We start from the raw sequence: 25,599 nt of genomic DNA, 5'->3' as shown, positions 1-25,599 counted from the left end.
TTGAAAATGTCATCCAAAAGTACAGCAAAATAAAGAGTAAAGAAAAGTAAAGGGGTTGTGACAGCATTTGACTTTATCCCCTATCCACCTGATAGGGGAAAACCTGCAGAGGAGTGGGGGGTCTTACCGCTGAGACCCCCACCAATGTCAAGAACGGGGGTCTTGTGTCCCCTGTCCTCCTGACCCGGGGGCAGATTGGGAAATTAAAATGGCCCTGGAAAAAATCAGAACGTGGCCCCATGTTGTAGGTGGGCCCAAACCAGCAGAAAGCAGGAAGAATTCAAGTAGGTAGCGGTCAACTAATCGCCTGCCGCAGGCGTGAGGATAGTAAGAGAGTAGAAACTATGTGGTATATGTAGCTTGCTGCAGTAAATTTACTATGAGGCATAGAACAGGTTAGAAGTGGAAGTATAGAACATTAAAGTGCCGCCTATTTCTAACCTGTTAAGCCTCCATGTAAATGAACATCACAGACTGGCTTGCCTTTAGCATTTATGTCATATGTCCTGTGTCCCGCATGATCCCTGTGCTAACTGACAGTCGAGCTCTCGCTACAATGGCAAGGATCAGGAAGACTCTGATCCCTGTCATTTAACTCCCTAGACGCCACAGTCAATAGCGAAAACGTAATTGGAGGATGCCAATGGGTAACCAAGGCAGCTGGAGGCCTAGGAAAGACCCCAAGATAGGCCACAGCAGTATGACTATTGGGATGATCCTTCAGCACCACCTAATAGATTGCTTTGCAGTCTTAGACGCACATGGAATAATATTTTGCTATGCTGAGTATACAAAAGATCACCTTGTGTCGTCCCTCGTGAAGTCCATATAAGCTATTACAGTACCATTATATCCAGTGATCACAGGTGACGTCCCCTCTGACTAGAGTCATTTAATTTCTATTTTACTTCATCTAGCCCAGACTGTCATGATGGCTTCTCCGGGTCACAACTTGTCTCTGTAGAATTAGACACAGACCTCTTTGATACCTCAATTTTCCAGGGACCTGGCTTCATTTTCCAAACTTCCACATAATCTCCCCACGCATTGTACCCTGGGTAGTAGTAATGTCACCTGAGGTAAACCACACAGTTATAGTATCTGCCTTTTTATGTTCCCTGTAGGCCACACATAATAAATACCACTTTTCATGTCCCACACAAATAATAATGCTCCGCTGTCCCTCACAGGCCCTCACCCAGTAATGCTTCATATATGTCCCCACTCAGTAATAATCTCTCTCACAGGCCCCCACTCAGTAATAATGCCCCATAGAGGCCCTCGTATGGTATTAATGCTCAATATAGGCCCCCTCAGTAATAATGCCTCTCACAGGCTTCAATCAGTAATGCCCCATATAGGCCGCCACCCAATAATAATGCCCCTCATAGGCTCCACTCAGTAATAATTCTCCATATAGGTCCCTGCTCAGTAATAATCTGCCTCACAGCCCCTGTATAAGCCCTCCTGTGTAATAATGCCACAGCCTGCACTCAGTACTGCTTCCCCTCATAGACCCCAGCCCTCCCCCCCACTCAGTAGCGTTGCCACACAGTAATGTAATATTCATCTGACATATATTCATTGTAGGTAGGTGTTGGAATTCTTGGACATTAGGCTGACTGTGGATAATCAGAGGTATGTTCAAACTGATCTGTATAAGAAGCAGAGGCGTAACTTGAAGCTTCTGGACCCCAATGCAAAATGTATAACGGGGCCCCAACTATAATGCTTTATTCAGAGTACTGGCCTCCCTATATGGAGAATAGAGACCTTATGGGCCCCCTAAGGCTCCTGGGCCTGACAAGTAAGACTTATGCCCCATTTACATGCAACGATGATTGCTCAAAATTCGTTCAAAAGATAGTTTGATTGACAGTTTGAGCGATCGTTTTGCATAAACTACTAATGCCCATTAGTAGCTTATTAGCTTCATTTGCATGTAAATGATGCTCCCTTCGCTGTATGCAGCTAACAGCAGCGGATATTTTATCTGCATACAGCCACTTTGTTCTGCCTGGGGACTGCAGCTGAAAACAATGTTATCAGCCAACTTGTGGAGAACTCAGTGGTCCCTGCTATCACGAACGATTGATTTCATGCTCACATGAAATCCATAGTTCGGCAGAAAAGTAAACGGTGGTAAGATTTACACAGGATTGTTGCTTAAAAGGCATCGTTTGAACAATTTTTTAACCATAATCATTACGTGTAAAAGGGCCCTTATTTCTACCTACAATTACAGATGGGTGGATAAGCGGACGGTCTTCAGGAAACATTAGCTGATTTTGATGACAGACTCAGTTTTGTCTTCATGCGACGCTGACATTCCACTAATGGCTGTACGGACATGTAGAAATCTTACAGACATTTTGATTGGAAGCCATTATGTTCCCAGTTAAAAACTATTTTGGTGCTACTAAAGTTAAAGGGGTTGTCTCGCGAAATCAAGTGGGGTTATGCACTTCTGTATGGCCATATTAATGCACTTTGTAATATACATCGTGCATTAATTATGAGCCATACAGAAGTTATTCACTTACCTGCTCCGTTGCTAGCGTCCTCGTCTCCATGGTTCCGTCTAAATTCGCTGGCGGCTTGCTTTTTTAGACGCGCTTGCGCAGTCCGGTCTTCTGCTCTGAGCACGAGCCGCTTCAGTGTGCTCGCCGCTACAGCTCTTCTGCGCATGCGCAGACGAGCTGTATCTTCTCGGGAGCGTGCTGGAGCGGCCATTCTGCTACCATCCTCTGTTAGAGGAAGGTGCAGAAACTGGAGCCGCCCAGCCGAGAAGCCCAGCCAAGAAGCCGCCCAGCCCAGCCCAGCCGAGCCGCCCAGCCGCCCAGGTAAGTGATGGGTGACAGACTGATGGGGGTGACGCGTGACTGACTGCCGCTGTGGCCCCGGGGCCTGCCGCTGTGGCCCCGGGGCCTACCGCTGGGGAGCCGGGGGCTAGCGCCGGCTACCTGCTGCCTGGCGGTGGGTGACTGGTCGGTCGCGTTCAATCCCGGGGTCCGGTCGGCGGCTGCGGGGCGTCTGGTTGTCAGGGAGACACATCTGGTAGCGTCTCGGGAGCGCGCACGTCGGGCTACTACAAGCGACGGGAAAAGAGCCGGCGGCCATCTTGGGGAAACTTTGTATAAGTTGCTGAAACGCTGGAACTGTAAGTACAAACCAGCTAGAAAAGTCATTTACAGGGGGGCTTAGTAATGTATGCTTAATTAGGGGGACTGGGCAAAAAAAAAATGTCACTGCTTCCTCGAGACAACCCCTTTAAGCAGGGATATTATCCATGTGGAATATGTGATGCATGTTGTAACATGTTAACAGCCAATGAATTTACCGCTGTTGATGGTAGGAGAACATTTAATATCAGACACTTTATGACATGCAACACAGATATCATGGGATATTTAAGGCTCAAATAGATTTTTTATTGTACATCAACAGTTTGATCACATTTTGAGATCATTTCAACATTATCGAAATATACAGTAAAGTAAACTTGATAAACTATTGTAGATGGGTCTACTTCAGGAAGTTATTATAAAAACAGAGAGTTAGCAGAGAAATCATGGGATATTTAAACAACCTGCCCATGTTATAAAATATATGTAGTGCATATTACTAAGGAGCTCTGGATCAGGATGAGGAAACCTGTTGGGGACATTGTTGAAGCGAAGAAGTAAGATGATGATGACATTCTCAAGAAAATCCCTAGGCACTTTAAATTACATCACAACTGTGATCCAAAGGGTTGTATGGTTAGGGGCATTGACCGATTATGCTGTGATTGTTACAGACTATGGATCCACTGGACCAACCAACCAAGCCTGGACCAGTCCGGGAGTAGTTGTCAGCTGACTTCTCGGATAGAGGGACTGTTGCCAGGAAAAGGGAGACTGACCCTTGGCTGCAGAGAGAATAGAAGACCCCTACCTACCAGCAAGGCGATCGCCCCAATAAGGGCGGCCCTGCGCTGGAACCTCGGGTGTGGCTATCCCTAATGGAGTAGCAAACATAGGAACTGGCTGCAGACAGAGGAGGACGCAGATGCAGGACAGAGCAAGGGCAAACCATAGACAGGAATGGGAACTGACTAGAGATGAGCGAGTATACTCGCTAAGGGCAATTGCTCGAGAGAACATTGCCCTTAGCGAGTACCTGCCCGCTCGAGAGGAAAGGTTCGGGTGCCGGCGGCGGGCAGGGAGCTGCGGGGGGAAGCAGGGAGGAACGGAGGGGAGATCTCTCTCCCTCTCTCCCCCCCCCCGCTCCACCCTGCTGACTGCCGCTACTCACCGCTCCCCCACGCCAGCACCCGAACCTTTCCTCTCGAGCGGGCAGGTACTCGCTAAGGGCAATGCTCTCTCGAGCAATTGTCCTTAGCGCGTATACTCGCTCATCTCTAGAACTGACAGAAAACAAACATACAGACAGATGCAGAGCTCAGACAGCATAAACAGAATTCGGACACAAACTAAGGAATATAGACAGAACTCAGACTGCATACACAGAACTCAGGGAGTGGGACAGAACTGAGCAACAGAGCACAGACAGAACTAAAATAGAAGTGGGTGACCAAAAAAAAGATTATTGGTGGTCAGGGCTGGAACTATAACAGAAAGCTTCACTCCTATTGAAATCAATAGGAGTAACTTAGTAACATAGTATGGTAGGCTGAAAAAAGACAAAAGTTCATCCAGTTCAGCTTTTTTTTACCCCCCCCCCCCTCCCCCCGCCCACCATGTTGATCCAGAGGAAGGCAGAAGCCTTCTACTAGACTTTCGGCTCTGACTGCAATGAGGAGCTGGAAGGTGTAATATTTCAATAGCAGTTACACTGTCTATTACACTTCCAGCCCTGATCTCTGATGTGAACATTCGCCTCTGGTACACTGACACTGGGCCAGAGGATCAGCTGATCAGCAGGAAGCCCCACCAAGCAACTATTCATGATTAGAGATGAGCGAACGTACTCGGATAAGCACTACTCGTCCGAGTAATGTGCCTTATCCGAGTACCGCTGTACTCGTCTTGAAAGATTCGGGACGCGCTGCGGAGCGGGGAGCTGCAGGGGAGAGCCGGGAGGAACTGAGGGGAGATCTTTCTTCCTTCTCTCCCGCCCGCTCTGCCCCGCTCCCCGCTGCGACTCACCTGTCAGCAGCGGAGCGCCCGGAATCTTTCAAGACGAGCACAGCGGTACTCGGATAAGGCACATAACTCGGACGAGTAGTGCTTATCCGAGTACGTTCGCTCATCTCTATTCATGATCCATCCTCAAGGATAGGTCATCAGTAGTAAGTCCCAGAATACAGCTTTAACATTGCCCTTCAAATAAACCCTTCAAATTACCCTAAAAAGCAGTGTGCCAGCGTTCAGAAACAGAAGCACAACAAAGAAAGCATTTAAAAAAGCACGTGTTTTTAAACAAAAAAAAATGCATACATTGTTAAAAACTGTAGGCAAAAAAATAAATAAAATGTATGTATTTTTCTTTTATGCTTATTTTTTCAGAAATGCATAAGAATGCACAAAAAAGTGAAATATAGATGTAGCCTTATGTGTATTCCAGTTAGAGATGAGCGAACCTACTCGTTTCGAGTAATTACTCGATCGAGCACCGCGATTTTCGAGTACTCGGGTGAAAAGATTCGGAGGGAGGCGTGGCGGAGCGGGGGGTAGCAGCGGGGAACAGGGGGGAGCCCTCTCTCTCTCTATCCCTCTCCCCCCACTCCCCGCTGCAACTCTCCACTCACCCACGGCGCCCCCCGAATCTTTTCACCCGAGTACGGAAGTACTCGAAAATCGCGGCGCTCGGGCGAAAAAGGGGCGTGGCCGAGTAGGTTCGCTCATCTCTAATTCCAGTAGTTTAAACCCTTTTAGTGCTGGGTTTAGACTATTAGAATACACATTTACCATATAGTAGAAGTTATCTTAGTGCTGTACTTTTGCCTTGTAATTCTGCATTTTGAAGGGGGTTTACAAGGCAATTTTTATTGATCTGTCCTCCAGGATAGGTTATCAATAGCTGATCGGTTTCAATCTGCTGCTTGGAATCCCAAACAATCAACTGTTCAGACAGCCACTGTCGCTGGCAAAATACACAAGTTACAGAGCAGAAGCAGCTACCGCCGACCCATGTGTAGTGGCCGACGCAGGTAAATGCAGGCACATCTCCCATTAAAATCAATGAGAGTTATGAATGCAATTACCAGCACTGGCCACTGCACAAGGGTCGAAGTTGCATGCTTTCATTCTGTACCTTGTGTGTTTTGCTGGCACCAGTGGGCACCCACACAGCTTCTCGGGTGAGGTCCGCCACTCAGGACTCTCACCAATCAGCTATTGGTGTCTTATCTTGAGGTTAGACATAAAAAATTGTCTGGAAAACCCCTTTTTAATGTGTTCATTGCTGATTCTCATGACACTGATATAGCTCACATACTTGCAACTACATTGAATTCTTAAATGTGAATTAGATTACAATTGACCAGCTCTGATAATGTAGCACTCAGTTTATATGATACAGTATACAGGGGTAAGAAAGGATGAAGGACAGAAGACAAAAACTGAATGTTACAAGCGAAGAACTCATTTTACACCAAATCTCCAGTGAATTTTGTCTTTCTTTCAATATGGTTCATTTTATACATGCGTAATAATAATGTTTTTTGTTTGCGTAATGGTGTGAAGAGTCTGTTTGTCAATACATACTATTTTCACAAGTGTTCTTGTGCCGCTGTCAGGCTCTGGCGTGCGTCTCCTCTTCAGCCCCGGTCTTTAGTCTTCTGCCAGCCCTTCCTGGATTGAATGTTGAAATCCACGCCTCCAGGAAGCACTTTTTGTGATTGGCTGAGCTAGCGCTCGAGGACTAATCGCAGGCATTCATTCATTGAATAGCTGTGATTGGTTCATTGAGCACTGACTCACAGCCAATGCTTCCTGAAGGTAGGGATTTCAACTTCAAATCCAGGAAGGTCTGACAGAAGACTGGGGCTGAAGAGCAGATGTGTGCTGGAGCATGACAGCAGGTGAGAGGTGATGTATTTTTGCCTCCATATTGCTAATTTTTATTTAGCAAAAACTGATGAATATTTATCCAGTAGTTACAATGTCTTTCCACGTTACAATGTCAGATTGTTCTTCCTACAATGCATCATTTTTCCTGTGTGGCTGTGTGGCTGTGTGGAGAGGCCCCTACCTTTTACCTCCTCCGGAGTATACTTAATGTCCAGGACCGGTGACATATGGATAACGTGGACTATAGGGCCGTATTGTTCCTGTGTGTTTTTCCTCCCAACCTACGATACACAAATCTCTGTGTTTATTATTCTACCGTATAGAATAACGAAGTGGGAACGCTGGCGTCACAACGTGATATATACTTGTACAAACATTTCCCCTCGTGTTACCACTCTGCTACACTATGACAGGGACTAGGCCTCCAGCCATACCCACAGTAAGTGGAATTGTAGCACATACAAGTCCCAGTGTTCAAATGTATTACCCACCGTGTTACAACAGCAATTGATAAACAAAATGAATAGCCAAAAAAACATGTAAAAAAGCTGGTCAGCAAATCGCATTGTCGTCAGTCGTAATAAAAAAAATAATAATCAAAAGATAATAAAAGCCAGGAGGGTGAGACACAGGAAATGTATCAAATAAAAAGGGCAAAAGAAAAAAATGCTTTAATAAAGAAATATTAAGGGCATAGAAGATAGGAGGGAAGAAAACATAGCGACACATTGGCACCCTATGATCACAATGCAGGGGTACGATGAGTGGCAGAGGGAGCCCCCTCCCTCTGTCAGCCCTTTTATATGCCGTGGTCATTGACTGTAGCATGCGAAGTGTTAAACAGCGGGGATCAGAGGTCTCTCCAGTCCTCGCTATTTGAGCAAGTGCCAGGCTATTATCCAGCAGAACACCCGTTCCCTCTGGCAGCTTCTGATGCAGTGTTGTAAACATGCTTTCAAAAGGCCCTCGGCTGGGGGGCGTGGCCAAGGAGGAGAGCTAGATGGTCGCATCCTAGTACAGCTCCTCTCTTAACCTGCTCAGCGACAACTAAAGCAGCAAAAAAAATCAGCTCCAAAGACTATTTTCCACCCCTGAAGAAGGTGAACACACTCCAGCATGCCCAGAAGGGAGAGAAAGCTGTCCCCAAAGAAATTAACGGACTTTTACTCCACAAGAGGCCGGGGAGAGGAGGTAAAAGATGGCGGCCGTGCATTCCCGCGCTTAGAGAGGAGGCAGGAATCCCCGGACAACAAAGATAGACCTGCTGAAGAAGACATAAACTGCAGCGGAGGACGAAGCCTGCCTGAACTGCCTACGGGCAAAAGAAATCTTACATCTTGTCCCCCACGGGTGCTGCCTGCAAGCCCAGCCCGAGGTGACAGCACGGCCGCCTGCACAAGCCGGAGATCCGGGACTTCCCCCGCTTCTCCTGTCACAGGCTCCCTGCAGAGCGCTCAGACAGCTGTCACTGAATCCCGCTCAGACCGGGACGCCGGAGCCTGCCCTGCCGACTCAAGCTTACCCACGGGACCCCCGACGGCACTTCAGAGGGGAAGGGAGAAAGGAGACTGTAACAGCGCTCACCGCAGCTCCCCTGCTTCCATGGCACCGGCCGTGGAGCCCTTCCCTGCACCGCTCGCTACAAGCGCCGCCGAACAGCAGGATCGAGCACAGGACCCACAGGTGGGTGAAACACCTCTACTACGCTCTGCCCCAGCGGAGAATCTCCCTGATCAGGCACCCACTGCCCCAGACACCCGGGGGTCCCCTCCCCCAGCCTCTCAGGCTTATGCTACCAAGGAGTCCCTCCATTATACCACACCACAAGGCAGACTCCAACCTACCAAGAATGCCTCCCCAAAATTAAGGGCTGAAGCCCCTATCACATCAGAGGGTTCCACCCAAGAAGGCAATAAAGATTGTTCCCGCACCCCAAGCTTCCGTGGGGATATTGGAAGCAATATGGCTCTCATGGATCCACGTATTTCCCCCGCGGGCAATACCTATTAGCAAACTCCCGATAAAAAGGCTGCCTCAGACCGCCAAAAATCACCCAGACCAAGATCGCAAGAGCCAAAACAGTACCTCCCCTACTGACATTGCGACAACATGCAGTAAAAGGGGTGCCCAACACTCCCCACATGACACAGGAGTGACAGAGAGCAACTCAAATTCTTCTAGCCCGCAAAAACAGCGAGCCCGCTATTCATCCGACTCTGACCATACAACTGAACTGACTCTAAAAAATATGCCAGCTCATAACCATGCTGCTTCGGAGATATTTTTGAAAGAAGCAATGCTAGCGCTTCATACCTCAATACAAAAAGATATCACCAATAGCCTCGCAGGCATAACTGCGACTGTAGATGAGCTGGGAGAAAGAGTGGACCATACAGAGCGTAAAATGGGAGAATTTGCAGTGGCCCATAACTCACTAGTGGACTCTCATAACAGCTTGGAGGAGGAAGTAGAATCTCTATGCAACAAACTAGCGGACATGGAGGACAGAAATCGTAGAAACAATATCAAGTTCAGAGGTATTCCTGAATCAACACCTCCCGCTGAACTTGTTGCATTTCTGAAAAGACTAATCCAAGCGATCATCCCACAATGCTCAGTCTCGGACCTCATAATAGACCGGGCACACAGACTACCAAGAGCTCAATCTGTTCCTCCATCCTATCCGCGAGACACAATCGCACGAATACACTTCTTCCACATCAAAGAGCAGCTTATGCAAGCCTCAAGACAAAAACCTACACTACCAGCCCCGTTCCAGAACATTACACTCTACGCTGACCTCTCCCAAGCTACAATAGCAGCAAAGAAGAAATTGTCCCCCATAACATCAGCGCTTCGCAACTACGAAGTAAGATATAAATGGGGCTTTCCAACAAAAATCATCGTCACAAAGAATGGAAAAACCCAAGTCATTACCACACTAGACAAGGGTCTTGAGCTACTGGAGGAATGGAATATTCCTCGTCCAACAGAAATGAACCAAACCCAGACCAGGAGGAACAACCAGTCTCCCAAGATCGCCCAGGAGTGGAGAGATGCAACCTAGAAAGCTCACGTCGCTGATTACCGGCTCTACAAGAACAGGTTATACCACCATATTTCTGCAGACTTTCCCCAAGTTTGCGCAGTCTAACCCACTGCACGATTATGTTTTTGCTTATACTTTTACTTATCCAAATATTTGTTATCCCCCACAAGGTATCTAATTGTTTATCTTTTACAAAATGCATAGCTCTGTTATCGTTTGACAATATTTCTTGCTATGTGAAAGGGTTGTTGTCTATGTACGGTTTCCTTGGCGCAGAACCACCACAACCAACATGGCATTGAAAATTATGTTCCTCAATGCAAAAGGCTTGAACAGCCCATTTAAAAGATCTCTTTTGTGGAGAGAAATTAAAAGATCAAAAGCGGAGATGGTTTGCGTTCAGGAAACCCACTTCCAAAAAAATGCCCCCACCAGACTGACTAATAGGGACTTCCCCCAAGTCTTCTACGCTAATGGCCCAAAGAAAAAAGCAGGCGTTTTTATTGCAGTAAAAAAAACGGTTGCTTTCCAACTCCAGAAAGAGGTTCTGGACGCGAAGGGAAGATATGTCGTTTTAGTTTGTAAAATTAATAACATGATCTTCACCATAGTGAACGTCTATGCCCCAAATACGGCACAGCTTGCCTTTCTAAACGATCTGTGTAAACAGATTTCGCATATAATCAAAGGCAAACGTATAATATGCGGGGACTTTAATACTATTCATAGCCCAGACTTGGACTCTACATCAAAAAGAGATAGAGCTCCCCCTTATCTCGACGATTGGCTACGAAAAGAAGATCTGTATGATGGGTGGAGATGTAAACACGCTTCAGACAGAGACTTCACCTTTTACTCCCATAGACACAACACCTACTCCCGCATCGACATGTTTCTAACAACAAAATGGCTCTTACCATTGGTTACAGAATGTGAAATAGGAGACATCACCTGGTCAGACCACGCCCCGATAACCTTGTCGCTCCGTCTATCCCATTCACCCCCAAATGCTTTTATCTGGAGAAATAACACCTACGTTATGTCTCTTAAAAACAACTCCAACTCGGCAGAGAGAATGCTCACTGAATTTTTTGCTCTCAACTCCCACCCATCCATCAGCCCTTCAACTTTATGGAATGCACATAAGGCATTCGCAAGGGGTCTTTTCATCCAACAGACAGCACAGTACAACAAGCAACGCAACATAACCACAACTGAATTACTAACAAAAGTCTCCTCCTTGGCGGCGATACACAAGGCAGACCCGTCCCTAGGAAACTTACTTCCTTTAAAAAAAGCAAGAACAAAGCTCCAAGCGCACCTTACAATAGTCCACGAGAACCACATAAAAAGACTTAAAATGCATCACTATCATTCACACAATAAGGCGAGTAAACTAATGGCCAACAAAGTCAAAGCAACCAAAGCAAATTCAAGAATTCCTTACCTAATCTCTCAGACAACAAACAAAAAGATCTACAGCCCACAAGAAATTGCTGACGAATTCAGCAATTACTATAATTCGCTCTACAATCTAAGCCAAGATAAAGATACCCCCCAACCTTATGAGCTAGAAATTGATGCATTCTTATCCACACTTTCCCTTCGATCTCTCTCGCAAAGCCAAATTCAAGAGTTATGCCAGCCTATCACGTCACAAGAAATAGAACAAACCATCCGCTCGCTGAAGCCGGGCAAATCCCCAGGTCCCGACGGTTTCTCGATCGAATACCTCAAACTATTCTCCTCGGTTCTGCTTCCACACATATGCGACTTTTTTAACCACATAATGTCAACAGGCAAAATCCCCCCTGAAAATCTAAAAACAACCATAGTCACCATCCCTAAGGAGGGCAAGTCCCCTGAATCCACAAACAACTTTCGACCCATCTCCCTCCTAAACTCGGATACTAAACTCTATGCAAAAATAATAGCTAACCGATTATTTCCTATCCTACCCCAGCTTATTAAAAATGATCAGGTGGGCTTCACAAGAGGTAGACAGGCACCGGACGGAACAAGACGCCTGATCAACCTCATAGCCAAAACTGGCGCTACACGAATGCCTTCTCTGCTCCTCGCCCTGGATGCAGAGAAGGCATTCGATAGGGTGCATTGGGGGTACATGAGCCGCGTACTGGAGCGATTCGGCTTCTCCGGACCAATTCTTACGGCGGTGACCGCCCTCTACACTACCCCGTCAGCTTCTGTCCTAACTAATGGTGTCCTGTCTAAACCATTCCAAATCACTAATGGCACACGCCAAGGCTGTCCCCTATCGCCTCTCGTATTCTCAATGATGATGGAGCCGTTGGCAGAAGCAGTTAGGTCCAACCCACATATTAAGGGCATTCCCACAGGAACAGACACGCACAAAATAAACCTATTTGCCGACGACGTAATACTAACCCTAACAAGCCCAAAGACTTCTCTTCCCCAGGTGATGTCTACCTTGCAACATTTCAGTGCCATTTCCTATTATAAAGCAAACTCAACTAAATCACAAATGATGGGCATCAATCTATCCAAAGCAGATGAAAAATCCTTGAGATCTACATTCCCATTCCAGTGGTGTCCTTCCTCCCTGCCTTACTTAGGCATACTTCTAACCCCCTCAGTCGCCGACCTTCCCTCAACAAACTTCTCCCCGCTAAAAGTGCTACTACAAAAAGAACTAGACCGTCTGGCCAAATTCGAGCCTAGCTGGATGGGAAGGGTGACCCTGTACAAGATGCTTATTCTTCCCCGCATTTTATACCTCTTCAGGACCATCCCTGTGCCCATTCCAAACTCTATATTTTTGTCATTCCACCAACAAATGAATCAATTTATATGGAGAGGCGCGAGACCCAGAGTGGCATTCTCCATTCTAAACAGACCTCTGAAATTCAGGGGTATGGGACTTCCTAACCTACGAAACTATCACAATACTTTTCTAATTGATCAGAGCAGACACTGGTGCAACATGGAGGCGAACAAAACATGGGCTTCCACTGAATCCAATCTAACGGGCATATCCAATTGGAAAGTATATCTACTAGCAAATTCAATCATCCCCCAGGAAGTCTCACAACACCCTCCCCCAGTAAAAGCCACATTAAAAGCATGGAATGCTCTAGGCCCAAGATCAAAGCTTGATCCAAGCACATCTACAAAAATCCCACTTCCCTTTCTCACACTAAAGCACTTAATCCCTGATATCTGTTTAAATAACTGGCCTTATAGAGAAACCATGAAGGTCTCAGACCTGTTCCTGGACAACAATTTACTCTCCTTCCCTCAGCTACAAGAAAAATACGCAGTCCCTCCTCTGGAATACTTTACCTATTTACGTATTTGTGACTTCCTAAGAGCCCACAAATTTATTTTCTCTGCGCTACCAAACCCTTTAAACGATTTATTAAATGCAAATATAACACTACAGAAAAAACTTTCTAAATCAATCTACACTTGCTTATCTGGCACACAAACATTCAAGAAAACAATTATTTTCCTGAATTGGGAAAAGGACCTGAACAAAAAATGTTCTCAGGAAATGTGGTGCGAGGCGATGAGATGGGCTCACAAATCTACCTCCTGCGCCTCACATTGGGAACAGTATCAAAAACTCCTGACTAGATGGTACTGCTCCCCATTGAGACTGTCCCAGATGAAAAAAGAAGCTGTCCCCCCTCTGCTGGAGAGGTTGCGGGGGAATTGGATCATTACTCCACATATTTTGGTCATGTCCCCTCTTGCATCACTACTGGAGTAAGGTCTCACAATATAAATCCAAACTACTTCCTACTTCAGGGAACCTCGAACCCGAACTAGCACTGCTCCTACTGGGCATAGGAAATATACCCAGGAACTACAGAGTAATAGTGTGCCACATACTCCACACCTCTCGAACACTTATAGCAAGAAAATGGAGATCTAAATATATCCCCTCCATAGAGGAGATGCAAGACGCCGTTTCCCTAAATTGTGTTCACGAAAAATTTATTGCTCTTCAAAAGGATACTCTGACTCAGTTCCGAAAAGATTGGGCAGGCTGGCTCCAAACAATGAAGTTGCCATCAGGGTTTGACTAACCACCAACAGGCTTGTCAACTCCCACCTTTCACTACCCTCTCTCCCCTCCCCTCCCCCTCTTCTCTCTGTCCTCCCTTCACAATCTCAAAGCCTTAGAGAATTAACTCCGGAAACTACTCCAGCGCCCAACAATGTCTCTTCTATTTCTAATAACACAAAATCACTTGGAAACCACTAAGCTAATTTTGTTTGACTTTAGGACAATCAACCAACAGACTATTACTCAGCACGTTTAAGGTACCTTGAAGTTAAGGTTAAAGGGGTTGTCCCGCGCCGAAACGGGTTTTTTTTTTTTTTAACCCCCCCCCCGTTCGGCGCGAGACAACCCCGATGCAGGGGTTAAAAAAACAAACCGCACAGCGCTTACCTGAATCCCGGCGGTCCGGCGTCTTCATACTCACCTGCTGAAGATGGCCGCCGGGGTCTGCTCTCTCCGTGGACCGCAGCTCTTCTGTGCGGTCCATTGCCGATTCCAGCCTCCTGATTGGCTGGAATTGGCACGTGACGGGGCGGAGCTACACGGAGCCGTCATTCTGCACGAGCGGCCCCATAGAAGACAGCAGAAGACCCGGACTGCGCAAGCGCGGCTAATTTGGCCATCGGAGGCCGAAAATTAGTCGGCACCATGGAGACGAGGACGCCAGCAACGGAGCAGGTAAGTATAAAACTTTTGATAACTTCTGTATGGCTCATAATTAATGCACAATGTACATTACAAAGTGCATTAATATGGCCATACAGAAGTGTATAGACCCACTTGCTGCCGCGGGACAACCCCTTTAAATTTTCACTTTCCCTCGGACCTCCCTCCCCTCCCCTTTCTCTCTTCCTCCTATTTCCCTCATCCCCCCCCCCCTTACCAAATAAAGCTGTAACATGCAATGCTTATATTTAATGCTGAATATTTACATTATTAATGTTTACATAAGCTGTATGTATCGAAAATGCCAATAAAAATTTATTGAGGAAAAGGCCCTCGGCTGCCATTGCAATCGCACGGCAACCTGCGATCTTAGCGTGGGGGGCAGTGTAAGATCCCCCAAACATCGGTCAGGGCATTTAAATGTATGTACAGTGACTCTCCTGGATAAGCATTGTTACATCATCAATCACTCACCCTCAGATCATTATCCTATACACAAATGAGATACAAAAGGGGAGAGGCTGTCAGTCTTCATGCAGCGGGCAGGGAGCGGCTGGCGCTGCCGGCTCCATGACTCAGAGCATAGCTCCAAGTCAAACTTTACGTGTATAGCACAGCATTTTACCGCTGTGTGAGCCAGCCTATCGCTGTGTATGGCAGAGGTTTTTTACGGCACATAACAGCTTTATTTTATTTTGCAAATGTGTTAGTGCTCATTCACATGGATGTAAATATGCAACGTATTACACAGTGAATAGAGCCCATTGATTTCAATGGGTTCATTCACAGCTGCATATATCTCACGCACGCTGTCATTCGCATTATGGCTTTTTAAAAAGAATTTCCCGATCAGTGGCTTAGCGACTTATAAACCCTGTACATACGCAAATTAATTGCATATGTACAGTGTTTATTACATGCCCATAGAGAACAATAGGGCTCTATTGTGTGTAATACGCAGTAAAGTAGAACATGCTGCGTTCTTTTTTACGTGGGTATAATATGCAATGTATATAAACAAGTGTAAATGGATCAATGAAAATCAATGTACTTTCACTGACTCCATTCACCGCGTAATACGCTAATAAATTACGCTTGTGTGAGCCTGTCATTAAGTGTCCTCATTCTGAGGAGCTGCAGCGTTTGACAGAATCCCTGCACCTCTTCATATATTAAGCGCATCTTCTGATAGCGAGGCTGCATGATAAGACCAGCAGACAAAGCTTCTGTCCGAACTAATCAGCCCCACGGTGTTTAAACCTAGAAGGAAACTGTGTTCTGTCTCAGTGAAGCATTGTTAGTGAAAGCAGTAAAGTTTTTCTTTAGGGTGGATTCACACGAACGTATATCGGCTCGGTTTTCACGCCGAGCCGATATACGTTGTCCTCATCTGCAGGGGGGGATGGAAGAGCCAGGAGCAGGAACTGAGCTCCCGCCCCCTCTCTGCCTCCTCTCCGCCCCTCTGCACTATTTGCAATGAAAGGAGATGGGACAGGGGCGGGGCTAAGTGCTGAGAATTAGCCCCGTCCCCGTCCTGCCTCTTCCCATTGCAAATAGTGCAGAGGGGTGGAGAGGAGGCAGAGAAGGGGCGGGAGCTCAGAGCACTGCTCCTGGCTCTTCCAGGCTCCCCCCCCCCCCCTGCAGAGAGAGACAACGTATATCGGCTGGGCGTGAAAACCGAGCCGATATACGTTCGTGTGAATCCAGCCTAAGGCCTCATTTGCACAAGCGTGGTTTTAGAACAGTAAAGGTGCATGAAAAAAATGCATCTATGCTGCGCTAAAAACTGTGTGAACGGGCAGCTACTCCAGGAGGGAGAGAAGAAACCCCACAGGGCTTCGTGATTTCCCCATAGCAGGGAAAGAGAGAACAGGGCTATGAGGGATTAACCAACAGCTTTGCTCGGTCTCTCCCTGCTATGGGTTAATCCCTCATAGCCCCAATACCTCTCCCTGCTATGGCAGATTAATCCATAGCCCCCCCTTCTCTCTCCCTGCTCTGGGGATTTCTGAGGGATATCCCCATATCCCAGAGAGTGGGCAGGGCTAGAGAGGGGGTGGGGCTATAGGCCTTCTCCCAGGGATTCCCCTTAGCAAACAGATAGGGGGCGGGGCTCGAGGGCAGATCCCTCTAGCCTTGTCCTCTTCTCCCACGCTCTCGGGGAAGCCCTGTAACTTCCTCTTTCTCCCCACTATAGGGAAATCTCTTGGGGAGCAAGGTGAAGGGAGTCCCCTACTGCTCCCCACTGCTGGGGAATTCCCAGCTGCTCACAGTGGGACATTTAAAACATGCAGCCCAGGACCGATCTTTTCTCGCACAACGGACCTTAGGGTTCTTTCCCACGAGTGTATATGAGTCCGCCGTTTTCATGGTCGGCCGATATATACTATGATTTAGTGCATTGGATTCCAATGTATCAGATCACATGGCCATATTCCCAAGACATAAAAGCGCCCAGCTGGGCCAATATAGCGCCGGGCGCTTTTACGTCGGGCTCAAAAGATAGTCCTGGAACTATCTTTTGGGACGGAATACGTCGGCAGCTGCATACGCTCCTATGGGAGCCAATGACAGCGGCTGGAGAAGGGAGGTGGGAGGCAGTTTAGCAGCATGACTGCTAAAGTCCCTCCCTTTTCTCTCCTCCCCTCCGGCTGATTGCAATGGGAGGGATGGAGCTAAGCACCGCTCCATCCTGCCTCCCCCCATTGCTGGCTGCGGACAAGAGGTGGGAGCTTAGCTACGCCCCCATCCTGTCCCCTCCCATTGCATACAGCCAGAGGGGAGGTGAGTTGGCAAGGGAAGGGGAAGAGGCAACGGCATGGCGTGGCGTGGCGTCCTCGGTGCATATGCGCTGGGGCCCATGCTGTCTGAACAGGCGCACAAATGTTAGATTTTACTTCTCAGATTGTAGCGTATAACGGCCGGCCGTGAAAACGGCTGCCAATATATACTAGTGGGAACAAAGCCTGAGATGCGAGCTTTGGAGTTGCATGTCCTATCTTTGATTGGTGCAAGTATTTAGCACATCTAATATTCCTTCATGTGAACGCTTCGATAGGAAACCATTAGTTCTTATAGTAGCGCTCCTTTCACGTGCCTCTAATGCGTGAAAACAGCACTCATGTGAACAAGGCCTTAAGGTGAAGTCACACGAACGTATATCGGCTTGGTTTTTACGCCGAGCTGATATACGTTGTCCTCGTGAGCAGGTGGGGAGGATGGAAGAGCCAGGAGCAGGAACTGAGCTCCCGGCCCCCTCTCCGCCCCTCTGCAATATTTGTAATGGGAAGAGGCGGGGTGGGGCGGGGCTAAGTTCTGAGAATTAGCCCCGCCCCCACCCCACCTCTCCCCATTGCAAATAGTGCAGAGGGGCGGAGAGGAGGCAGAGAGGGGGGCGGGAGCGGGAGCTCAGTTCCTGCACTTGGCTCTTCCATCCCCCCCCCCCCTGCACACGAGGACAACGTATATCGGCTCGGCGTGAAAACCGAGCCGATATACGTTCGTGTGAATCCACCCTAAAAGCTATGTTTCCAAATTAGTTGTTTTATATTTCAGCTCAAAGTAACTAGCAAACTACACACAAGCTGATGTGATTGGAAGTCATTTGTTTATTCAATTATCAAGCAGAAGTATATATACCAAAATACATTTGCAGCGGGACTAGAACACGCCCCACCTGTAATAATTATAATTTACTACAACTCATTTATTATCTTTGGTTTGAAAAACTAAACAAGAAAATTAACATCCTAGTCGCTAGGCAGACTTTTCTTAAAATGGACGATGGATACAAAAATGAATAAGGCTATTTACTGCACTAACAGCATGGAGAGGGTCCTGGAACCTGGTTGGAGAATAGCTGGGAGGATCCCCAACCCTCATTCCACCTGGTGGATTATGGCTGCTGCTCTGATGGAACAGGTGAGTCTTTATAAGGAGTACTAGTGGGTGACGCCTATAAGACGAGCAGACAGGAGGAGGTGAGAAGAGTGGAAGGACTTCTGATGGTTCTGGTCTGTGCAGGTAGAACGACCCCACTGGTGGAGGATCACTGAGGGCTCCTTCACATTGGTGAACGCGATATCGCCATGAGAAAATCTCAGCAAAAGCGCAGTTTCTAATGTTAAAATGCATTTCATGAAAATCATAAGTTCATGCTTTGCGATGCGATAAAAAAGAGGCTCCATAGGGAAACGTGGGGGGAAAAAACACGCAGAATGATCGTACGTGCTGCGATTTTCAACATCACATGAGTAAAAACATCGTAAATGGGAATGAAACAATTAAACCATTGGTTTCACAACTCCGCGTTTTCACTCCCTCGCGCGTCATGTGAAAGTCGTGGGTTTTTTTTGTCTCTTGGAAACATGCATAGTTAAGAAAACAAAGTGCACACGCATGTAACATCTGTGCTCACTGCGTTTTTTGTACGCTCCCATAGGCTTTCATGTGTGATCTATTTTAACCCTTAATAATCTGGCCTAGTTTTGTCTTAAGGACATGATTATTTTGGGGGGAATTTCTGGCCATATGAGGACTTGTTCTTTGCATGCTGAGGTGTAGTTTTTATTGTACCTGTTACGGCACTCTGCCCCCCCGAGCGCCAGGTGGGGTGCCCTGATCTTCCCGCACCCCAATGTTCGTGCCTACTTGCCTCGGCCCTGGCTAACCCCAGGCAGACAACTGGGCGGCGGTCCCTGCGCTGGCTAGGGACCTGGCAACTACCTAGATGGAACTACTAACAGGGGACAGAGTGCCGACAGAAGAGGCAGGTGGAACAAACCAACAGAACTTACAAGTACAAGCAGGGCTGGAGATGGAGCTCACAGGCAAACTGACAGGACACTGAATAGCAACTAGTGCTGACTGAGACAGACCTGACTAGAGGCTAACAGAACCAACAGAAACAGACTGAGCAAAGGATAGCAAGAAGGAGCTGACTGACAACTAGGGACTGGCTGAGGTAAACTGCAGACTGACTAGATGAAAGCAGAACCAATAACTGGCAGTGAGCTCAATTCACTGCCAGTCTTTTAACCACAAGGTTCCGCCCAGGGGCGGAGAGTGGGAGGAGGCAACTCCACCCGCTGCTGTATAAGAGCGGAGGAGTGCGGGCGGCACCCTATGGGCAGACACGCCCATGCCGCCGCCCACCGGCCGCCCCAAGCAGCTGGGATAACCCCGACACAGGGCTCCAGGCCGCCGATGCCGGAGCGACGCGCGCCGACCGCGGGACCCCGTGCCGCGCTGCATGGTAACAGTATCTTTTTTGGGTACATATAATGTATTGTACAACTACTATAAAAGAAAAAAAAATTTGGAGGCCAAAGAGGAGAAAAAAAAATACCAATTTTGGCTTTTTAAAAGATTTTTTTTTATATCCTTAAGGGCTTATTTACACGAGCGTATATCGGCTGGCGTTTTCATGGCTGGCCGATATATATGCTTCCATCTGAGCAGCCTCTCCGTCTCTCGCCTCCCCTCCAAGTAGTCTGCAATGGCAGTGGGGGAGTGGTCCCCGCCCCTTGTTAATAGCCAGCAATGGGAGTGGTCCCCGCCCCTTGTTAATAGCCAGCAATGGGAGTGGTCCCCGCCCCTTGTTAATAGCCAGCAATGGGAGTGGTTCCCGCCCCTTGTTCATAGCCAGCAATGGGAGTGGTCCCTGCCCCTTGTTCATAGCCAGCAATGGGAGTGGTCCCCGCCCCTTGTTCATAGCCAGCAATGGGAGTGGTTCCCGCCCCTTGTTCATAGCCAGCAATGGGAGTGGTTCCCGCCCCTTGTTCATAGCCAGCAATGGGAGTGGTCCCCGCCCCTTGTTCATAGCCAGCAATGGGAGTGGTCCCCGCCCCTTGTTCATAGCCAGCAATGGGAGTGGTCCCCGCCCCTTGTTCATAGCCAGCAATGGGAGTGGTCCCCGCCCCTTGTTCATAGCCAGCAATGGGAGTGGTCCCCGCCCCTTGTTCATAGCCAGCAATGGGAGTGGTCTCCGCCCCTTGTTCATAGCCAGCAATGGGAGTGGTCTCCGCCCCTTGTTCATAGCCAGCAATGGGGGAGTGGCCCCCGCCCCTTGTTCATAGCCAGCAATGGGAGTGGTCCCCGACCCTTGTTCATAGCCAGCAATGGGGGAGTGGTCCCCGCCCCTTGTTCATAGCCAGCAATGGGAGTAGTCACCGCCCCTTGTTCATAGCCAGCAATGGAGGAGTGGTCCCCGCCCCTTGTTCATAGCCAGCAATGGGGGAGTGGTCCCCGCCCCTTGTTCATAGCCAGCAATGGGGGAGTGGTCCCCGCCCCTTGTTCATAGCCAGCAATGAGGGGGTGGTCCCCGCTCCTTGTTCATAGCCAGCAATGGGGGGATGGTCCCCGCCCCTTGTTCATAGCCAGCAGTGGGGGGGTGGTCCCCGCCCCTTATTCATAGCCAGCAATGGGGGGGTGGTCCCCGCCCCTTGTTCATAGCCAGCAATGTGGGGTGGTACCCGCCCCTTGTTCAAAGCCAGCAATGGGGGGGTGGTCCCCGCCCCTTGTTCATAGCCAGCAATGGGGGGGGTGGTCCCCGCCCCTTGTTCATAGCCAGCAATGGGGGGGTGGTCCCCGCCCCTTGTTCATAGCCAGCAATGGGGGGGTGGTCCCCGCCCCTTGTTCATAGCCAGCAATGGGGGGGTGGTCCCCGCCCCTTGTTCATAGCCAGCAATGGGGGGGTGGTCCCCGCCCCTTGTTCATAGCCAGCAATGGGGGGGTGGTCCCCGCCCCTTGTTCATAGCCAGCAATGGGGGGGGGTGGTCCCCGCCCCTTGTTCATAGCCAGCAATGGGGGGGGGGTGGTCCCCGCCCCTTGTTCATAGCCAGCAATGGGGGGGGTGGTCCCCGCCCCTTGTTCATAGCCAGCAATGGGGGGGTGGTCCCCGCCCCTTGTTCATAGCCAGCAATGGGGGGGTGGTCCCCGCCCCTTGTTCATAGCCAGCAATGGGGGGGTGGTCCCCGCCCCTTGTTCATAGCCAGCAATGGGGGGGTGGTCCCCGCCCCTTGTTCATAGCCAGCAATGGGGGGGTGGTCCCCGCCCCTTGTTCATAGTCAGCAATGGGGGGGGGTGGTCCCCGCCCCTTGTTCATAGCCAGCAATGGGGGGGGGGGTGGTCCCCGCCCCTTGTTCATAGCCAGCAATGGGGGGGGTGGTCCCCGCCCCTTGTTCATAGCCAGCAATGGGGGGGGGTGGTCCCCGCCCCTTGTTCATAGCCAGCAATGGGGGAGTGGTCCCCGCCCCTTGTTCATAGCCAGCAATGGGAGTGGGCGGGACAGAGCGGAGTTTTGCTTTGTCCCTGTTTCGCCCCCTCCCATTGCAAATGCTGGACGAGAGGAGAGAGGCAGAGAGCTAAGGGGGGGGGGAGGGGGAGAACTGCGTAGATGGAAGTGTATATCAGCTGGGCATAGAAACCCGACCGATATACGCTTGTGTAAATAAGCCCTAATCTTGCATTTACAACGGTACAAAACTGATTTTTTTACTTTGCATTTGTGCGTCAAGCTGCCGTTTTTGTTGGTACCATTTTGGGCCACACATGGCTTTTTCGATCACTTGTTGGCTGGTTTCACACGGGCGATAAAATCGTGCGATTTCTTTTTTTGGCGGGGGCCTACCATCCGGTCCAGGCGCGGCTCGGGCGGGCCCTCTGGCGGGGGCCATCCATCCGGTCCAGGCGCGGCTCGGCCGGGCCCGCTGGCGGGGGCCATCCATCCGGTCCAGGCGCTGCTCGGACGGGCCCGCTGGCGGGGGCCATCCATCCGGTCCAGGCGCTGCTCGGGCGGGCCCGCTGGCGGGGGCCATCCATCCGGTCCAGGCGCTGCTCGGGCGGGCCCGCTGGCGGGGGCCATCCATCCGGTCCAGGCGCGGCTCGGGCGGGCCCTCTGGCGGGGCCATCCATCCGCTCCAGGCGCGGCTCGGGCGGGCCCTTTGGCGGAGGCCATCCATCCGCTCCAGGCGCGGCTCGGGCGGGCCCTTTGGCGGAGGCCATCCATCCGCTCCAGGCGCGGCTCGGGCGGGCCCTCTGGCGGGGGCCTACCATCCGGTCCAGGCGCGGCTCGGGCGGGCCCGCTGGCGGGGGCCATCCATCCGGTCCGGGCGGGCCCGCTGGCGGGGGCCATCCATCCGGTCCAGGCGCGGCTCAGGCGGGCCCGCTGGCGGGGGCCGTCCAGGCGCGGCTCGGGGGGGCCCGCTGGCGGGGGCCGTCCAGGCGCGGCTCGGGGGGGCCCGCTGGCGGGGGCCATCCATCCGGTCCAGGCGCGGCTCGGGCGGGCCCGCTGGCGGGGGCCATCCATCCGCTCCAGGCGCGGCTCGGGCGGGCCCTCTGGCGGGGGCCATCCATCCGGTCCAGGCGCGGCTCAGGCGGGCCCGCTGGCGGGGGCCTACTATCCGGTCCAGGCGCGGCTCGGGCGGGGGCCATCCATCCGGTCCAGGCACGGCTCGGGCGGGCCCTCTGGCGGGGGCCATCCATCCGGTCCGGGCGGGCCCGCTGGCGGGGGCCATCCATCCGGTCCAGGCGCGGCCCGGGCGGGCCCGCTGGCGGGGGCCATCCATCCGGTCCAGGCGCGGCTCGGGCGGGAACGCTGGCGGGGGCCATCCATCCGGTCCAGGCGCGGCTCGGGCGGGCCCGCTCGCGGGGGCCATCCATCCGGTCCAGGCGCGGCTCGGGCGGGAACGCTGGCGGGGGCCATCCATCCGGTCCAGGCGCGGCTCGGGCGGGCCCGCTGGCGGGGGCCATCCATCCGGTCCAGGCGCGGCTCGGGCGGGCCCGCTGGCGGGGGCCATCCATCCGGTCCAGGCGCGGCTCGTGCGGGCCCGCTGATTTTGTGCTCTAAATAAGCACTTCTTGGTGCACTAGTACATTGATGATAATTAACATTGTGATTTGTTTTGTATAGCTAGTGTTAGCTCCTTTACACGGCTGCAGCTTGGGTGGTACTTGAATTTGTGGTGTTACAGATTAGAGATGAGCGAGCATACTCGTCCGTGCTTGATGCTCGTTCGAGTATTAGGGTGCTCGAGATGCTCGTTACTCGAGACGAGCACCACGCGGTACTCGTCTCGATTAAACGAGCACTGACCATTGAATTCAATGGAGCCGGCAATACAGCCAGCTCCATTGAAAGCAATGGGCTGCCGCCGAGCGCGGGATGAATTTTCGGGAAGGGCTTAAAAATATAAGCCCTTACCTGGAAATCATCCTTAAGGGTGCGTTTAGACGAGCGTGTTTTGGTGCGTGCATACACACGCATGAAAACACGCTTGTATGTACAACACTGCATTCCCTATGGTGTGTGCACATGTCCGTACTTTGCAGATGCGTTCCTGCAAAGATAGGACATGCGTGCACCATAGGGAATGCACGCATTGCTTTCAATGGAGCCGCGGCTGCTGCCGGCGGCTCCATTGAAAACAATGGCCTGCTGGCTCCCTGCATTCCTTTTCAGGGAAGGACTTTACATATAAGCCCTTCCCTGAAAAAAAAAGATTTTAGTGTAAAAAAGAATAAAAATGCTGGCATTCTCTTCAATGGAGCCGCTGCTGCTGCCGGCGACTCCATTGAAGACAATGGTCTGCTGGCACACCTGAATTGTTTTTCAGGGAAGGGCTTTACATATAAGCCATTCCCTGGAAATGAATTAAAAGTGATTTAAAAAACAAAAAAAATAGATACTCACCTCCCTTCAGCTGCCGGGGCACAGCAGCGTCTTCTCCTTCTGTCCCCTGCACTGTGGTGCTGAACTGCTGATCTATCACCAGCCGGGAGCACCTCAGCCAATTACATTCAGCTCTTTCAGCAGGCAGGCATTTTAAATCCCCGGCTGGTGATAGATCAGCAGTTCAGCAACACAGTGCAGGGGACAGCAGGAGAAGACGCGGCTGTGCCCCGGCAGCTGAAGGGAGGTGAGTACCTATTTTTTAAATATTTTTTTACTATTTTAAAAAGGCTTTTCAGGGAAGGGCTTATGAAGCCCTTTCCTGCAAAGCCACTAACAGCTGCCGGGGCTCAGCGGGGATTTCTGCCACTGTCCCCGACTCTGTAGCGCTGCTGAGCTATCAGCAGCTGGGGATTTTAAATCCCCGGCTGCTGATAGCTCAGAACTACAGAGCCTGGGACAGCACTAGAAGTCGCGGCTGAGCCCCGGCAACTGAAGGGAGGTGAGAATTGTTTTTTTTTTTTGCACTAATTTAAATGGCTTTTCAGGGAAGGGCTTATGAAGCCCTTCCCTGAAAAGCCATTGACAGGATGCCGGCAGCAGGATTCTCTACCGCAGCTGTCATGTGTGACAGCTGCGGTTGAGAACTGAAGAATTCCTTTTGCTGCATCTGCCACAGATGTGGCAGATGCAGCAGCAAGGAATTCTTTTAACTAGCGGGGGTGAAGGATACTGTGTTCTTCATGCCCGCGGGGGTCACAGCAGAGGCGGAAAGGTACGTTTTTTTTAATTGTTTTTTTGTTTTGCACTAAAATGTTTCTTTTTCAGGGAAGGGATTATATTTTTAAGCCCTTCCCGAAAATTCATCCCGCGCTCGCCGGCAGCCCATTGCTTTCAATGGAGCCGGCTATATTGCCGGCTCCCTTGAATTCAATGGGCTAACATCGTTCTTCTCTGCCACAGCTGTTACAGCTGTGGCAGAGGAGAACGATCGTTATGCTGACAGTGCGGGAGGGGGGGGGTGTCTCACTCTTGCTACTATTGTGGCTTAATAGTGAGACCTCGGAACCCGAAATGTAGCCCTGCATGTTGCTCCTCGCCTGCCCTATCCATTTCTGTGTTTTTTTACATGACTTTGGTGATTTGC

The sequence above is a fragment of the Eleutherodactylus coqui genome, chromosome 6 (assembly GCF_035609145.1).
Source record: "Eleutherodactylus coqui strain aEleCoq1 chromosome 6, aEleCoq1.hap1, whole genome shotgun sequence".
Lineage (NCBI taxonomy): Eukaryota > Metazoa > Chordata > Amphibia > Anura > Eleutherodactylidae > Eleutherodactylus > Eleutherodactylus coqui.
The sequence above is the reverse complement of the archived record's forward strand: the minus strand, read 5'-3'. Positions refer to the sequence as shown.